The sequence below is a fragment of the Chenopodium album genome, chromosome 8 (assembly GCF_948465745.1).
Source record: "Chenopodium album chromosome 8, dcCheAlbu1.1, whole genome shotgun sequence".
In the NCBI taxonomy this organism is placed as follows: Eukaryota; Viridiplantae; Streptophyta; class Magnoliopsida; order Caryophyllales; family Amaranthaceae; genus Chenopodium; species Chenopodium album.
In genome coordinates this window covers 25,133,417-25,139,105 of record NC_137841.1, presented here as the reverse complement: position 1 = coordinate 25,139,105, position 5,689 = coordinate 25,133,417, and the positions used below count along the sequence as shown (strand labels likewise).

Here is a 5,689-nt window from a genome sequence, read left to right as displayed (position 1 = left end):
AATCCTATCATGTCCCTTGTAAGCATATTTATAAAGAGATTTAACTACCTTGATTGTCGAGCAAAAATTCAACATTAATACGACAATCAAACAACAGTGACAAATAAGGATTATAAGGGATCACTCATTGGTTATTTAACTGCGCACCACGGATAGTAACATGTTCCCCGGTATTTCGCCTTCGATATATAGGGTATCCATCCTTATTTTTACTTTTTTCATATGCATATTGTTTAGGATACTTATTCTTGCAGCTTTGAATTTGCCCTTCCTTTCGCAAACATGGACAATGCGGATTTAGTGAACCACATGGCCCATGCATCATGTGTGCTAAGACAATCTTGCGAAGAGTATGAGTAGTAGTGTCAGGAACTTCAGCACATATAAATTTATCATAATCAGCAGGACACTTCATCTTAAATTCCGGCTTTAAGATTATCAAGAAATGAGCATGTGGAAGGCCTTGTTTCTAGCCTTGTTTCTAAAATACACCAAAGCAGCAACCTTACCAAATAATTTTTCTCCATAATTTCTCTTTTCAATGCCAGTAACTTTGCTCTAAAGATCTTTCCTACTAAATCAGTTTGATCTTGGGTTGCTTCACCAGGAGCTAATTTGGCCTTTATTTCTGGCCAATTAGCATTACATGTAATTGTGATAAACAAATCAGGCTTTCCAAATCGCTACACCAAATCCGTCGCATTCAGATATCGTTTCTTCATATCCCGAGGGCCTCTTATGAAACTTGGAGGCAAAATAACCCTCTGACCAACATTATATCTTTAGTTTTTCCACCATCTAGAGAATCAAGAATTCCTTGATATAAATCTGCTCTAATAGTTGACTAATTGATACGTAAATAATCAAGCCTTGTATTCTCAATCTTGACATACATATCAACTATGTATTGTTGCAAACATCTACCAGCTCTCAACAACATGTTGTTTGGACGTATTTGCAACCTATATGCATAATATTCTCTTGTAGAAATGAAATTGTCAGCACGTGTATGTTTCTTCTTTTCCCTTGTAAGTTGTGAATGCATTTTTAAAGTTAGTGAAATATTATATTCGATTTTAAAAAAGAGGAAAAACATTTACTTACATGTTTCTTCTTGACTCAATAAGTCTTTAGTAGTGTGCACAACACAAGACATTATAAGATCAGGATATAAAGTAATTTGCCTTCTGTCATAATAAGACATTTTTTTCAGCCCTTGCATCCAACCACATTCTCCATGAGGAACTAACAATGGATATTGTAATGGGTCATAATACCCATAGTTGTGATAGATTGGATGAGATTCACAAGATTTGCCAGAAACAAGTATATGAGGGCTTAAACATTCACTTGATAAAGCACTTTCTGGCTAAATTACAGCAACATCATCAACATCTGGAGCATTGTATACACGTTGATCATATATCGTGTTTCTATTTAACATAATATGTTTATCTTCATCTACATTTCTTTCCTTCAAAGAGAAGAAAAATGTTGTGTACGGATTTTGCTTATATACATTCATAAGAATATCAATAATTATATTCCTCACTACTACATTTTTGACCTATTACAACCCCACCCCCAAATTCGTAGCATTAGGCGCAAAAATCCGTGGTATTAATCCTAATGCAACGGCTATATACCGTGACATTTATTGGCGTTGCAATAGGTTTAATGCAACGACATATGACATGCATCTAATGCCACGTCATCAATGGTTCGTTGCGTTAGATCAATACCTGATGCAACAGCAATATTATTGCCGTGGTATTAGCTATAATACCTAATGTCACGGTTTCCTATACCTAATGCCACGGTGGTTATACTTCCCTACACCTAATGCCAATAATAATAATGGTAATAATAATAGTAATAGTAATAATAGTAGTAATAGTAATAGTAATACTAGTAATAGTAGTAATACTAGTAATAGTAATAATATTAGTAATAGTAGTAGTAATAGTAATAATAGTAATAGTAGTAATAATAGTAATAATAGTAGTAGTAGTAGTAATAATAGTAGTAGTAGTAGTAGTAGTAGTAGTAGTAGTAGTAATAGTAGTAGTAATAATAATAGTAATAGTAGTAATAATAGTAATAGTAGTAATAGTAGTAATAATACTAGTAATAGTAATAGTAGTAATAATAATACTAATAGTAATAGTAATATTAGTAATAATAGTAGTAATAGTAATAATAATACCAGTAGTAGTAATAATAATAGTAATAGTAATAGTAATAGTAATAGTAATATTAGTAATAATAGTAGTAATAGTAGTAGTAATAATAATAATAATAATAATAATAATAATAATAATAATAATAATAATAATAATAATAATAATAATAATAATAATAATAATAATAATAATAATAATAATAATAATAAACATTTAAAAGTTAAAACTAAACTAAGAAAAAACAATTAAAAGTTAAAACTAGGAAATTTTGTGTAGAACTACCCTAAAGATAGAGTCATTTGTGAACAATTACCCATTTTTTTTATTTGTTTAGAACTACCCACAAGTTTGAAAATGTTTGGGTAGCACTACCCATTAACATTTTCCGTCCAATTAAGACGTTATCGGAGCCCACTTTTTTCACTTTTGCCACCCAATTAACTCTCTCAATTTGTATAAAGGTTTTAATTTACCTTAATTAACCTAATTAGGGTTTTAATTAGAATTCATTTTAGGGTTCATGAGTTTAGTATTATTTGGGGATTTAGATTTCTAATGTTTGGGGGTTTAATTGAAATGGGTTTTTTTTGCTTATTTAAGCATTAACTGTCCATTGTAATTGAAAAAAGTGAAAAATTGGGCTAAAATAATGTTTTAATTGGACGAAAAAGTTAGTGGGTAGTGCTACCCAAACTTTTCTTGACTTGCGGGTAGTTCTAAACAAATAAAAAAAATGGGTAGTTGTTTACAAATGACCCTATCTTTAGGGTAGTTCTACACAAAATTTCCTTAAAACTAAATCAATGTACTACCTCCGTTCCAAATTACTCGCAACTTTGGAATATTTTATATCTCACAAATAATGCACCAAAGTTGCGAGTAATTTGGAGCGGAGGTAGTATAATAGTTATACATTGTTATCTATAAGGAAAACTACAAAATTCAATTATCACTAGTTAAACTAAGAAAAACAACAATTAAAAGTTAAAACTAAATCATTTTGACTCCCAACACAATTATTTTCAGAAATTCTTTGGACCGCATTATCATTTTTTTCTCTTGCTTCTCCAATTTCTCAAGTAAAGCAATTTGAGAACAATTTGGGAAGAATCTTATTCAGCTTAAGTATCCACCTCTAGCACTGTTTGCACATATCCAATGAATCTAAATCCCCTGGAAAATAAAAAACACACACAATAAATCAAAATGGGATTATAGAAGAATCGAGCACATGCTATGAACAAGGTGTGAATGAGCTATGATGGATTGTGAATCTGCCAACTTAAAAAGTTATACAATGACTTGTCTAATTTCACCTTAAGACCTCTCTTCATCTAAGATTTTGTTAGTCCAACCTTAGCAATGCCACTACCATGAAATACACCAGCAACAAAACTCTCACCAGCAGTAGAGCTATCAACTTATCTTGTTGCATCATAATTTATATAGGAATTCAGAATATAGTAGGCAATACATTAAAAAAATTAAATATGAATCCAACACTTATGAGAGCATTATCAGTCCCCTATATAAAAGGAAATATGAATCCAACACTAATGAAAGAGTATTGAACAAGAGTATTTTATTTTAAATGCTATAATTTTGCTTCCCACAATAGCATTTGTCAAGTAGTGAAAGAGATTTTTTCTAATAGTGATACATTGCTTCCCATACACAAAAGATAACTTCCTTCTTTAGCCATAGCTAGTTGGTCACCAGCAATATACAAGCATATCATAAACTAATTATCATGTCCAAATGAAAATAAAATGCAAAACTCTACCTACATATATTAAATTATTAGGACAGATAAATGTTAAAACTACAGTAGTGCAGTACTCTGAAAACGGCTAACCTGCAACCATTTTAATCCTAGAAAGTAAAAACAGAAAATCATTTGTTGTAATTTGCAGTTATAGCATCCATTAAAGTTGTAATAAAAAAAATACCTCACTCATAGTCATGTATTTCAAGTGTGAACTTGTTTGATGTCAAAGTTAAGCAGCTCTAGCTTTAAAAAGCTATTTAAAACTGCAGTAGTGCAGTACTCTGAAAACGGCTAACCTGGAACCATTTTAATCCTAGTAAGTAAAAACATAAAATCATTTGTTGTAATTTGCAGTTATAGCATCCATTAAAGTTGTAATTTACAAAATACCTCAATCATAGTCATGTATGTCAAGTGTGAGCTTGTTTGATGTCAAAGTTAAGCAGCTCTAGCTTAAAAAAGTTATAAGCAATAGCAGCAACAAAAGCATAAGTAAGAGCCCAACACTAATGAGAGCATTATCTGTCCCCTATATAAAAGAAAATAACAACTAATAGAATTCGTCAAGCCTCATCATTAGATTTAATTGTATGCTAAAACAAAATAAAGGTGAAATAATTTTTTTTCTTAACAAAAAAAATATAATTTTTGATGCTATATGATTAGATAGTTATCTTATAAAACCCACAAATTAATTGACTCCAAAACAACAATAAAACCACTTCTAAATTCAAAACGTAATAAACTCTGTTCTGGGTTTGGCATTGCATAATAATTAGAATGTTTAATTTCTGACCCTGCAATCAAAGTCAAATAGCTTCGAGCCTACTGAAAAAAACTGATTATAATTGAGTAATCTAAAGGCCAAACTTAAATCAAAATGATTAAATTGCAGAAAATCAGAACACAAAACATCTATCCTAAGCTAATTGATACATTGACAACAACAATAGGATATAATACAATTTTAGCATTCATGTATATAATGACCAAGAATTGAAGCAACTACATAAGGTAAGGCAAGAAAATAGAATGAAAAACTCCGATACCTCTAAACCAACTCATAAAGAAAATTATTAGCAAGAATCAAAAGTTGCCTGATCAACTATAGTTATTTAAATAAAATGGAAAACTATTTTTACAAACCATGTGTCTTCAATTACATTTTTGTAAGAGTAACCCAAAAGGCCAATAGATTCAATCTTCACAGCTTTCTCATGATACACAACACTGACAGCAAAAAAAATCTTCAAACAAGAACCCGGTAGAGGAAACAATTTCTAATATAAACTGCATCGGACCACTAAACAATGTTTTGCTACCCAAGTATTAGCTTTTTTTTTTAATTTGACAAAGAGCTTTAATTTTTAACTTTTATTGATCACTTCATCTACAAGTTTACAAGATGCAGTTATTCACAATAATGTTGGCGAAAGAGCATTACCTCAAATAAGTGGTCTAGAGAGAAAGAACTCGTCGAAATTAGAAGCAAGCATCGTAGCCTAGAGAGGGGCACCTTAAAATTAAAAATTTACAAAGTCAATTAGAATTTGTAGTAAAATAAAAGGCATTCAATTGAAAGGCCATATATTTTTAAGCATCCTAGATTTGACTTGACAATAAATTATCTATAGAACAAGCAATAGGTGTAACACCCCCGATTTACTAGCTGATAATAAATAGGAATTAAAGGAAAAATAGACAATCTTTAAATAAGATTGCGGAAGCATACACCTAA

General features: G+C 30.5%; 1 long non-coding RNA gene across 1 annotated transcript; it reads right to left on the bottom strand.

Annotated features, from left to right (window-relative positions):
- Positions 1-3,068: 3,068 nt before the first annotated feature.
- Positions 3,069-5,430, bottom strand: LOC145555950 (uncharacterized). The gene is made up of 4 exons (XR_014091635.1): positions 5,396-5,430; positions 4,342-4,403; positions 4,133-4,247; positions 3,069-3,356 (listed from the first exon to the last, which is right to left on the bottom strand). It is a non-coding gene; the product is annotated as an uncharacterized LOC145555950 (long non-coding RNA).
- Positions 5,431-5,689: the final 259 nt, after the last annotated feature.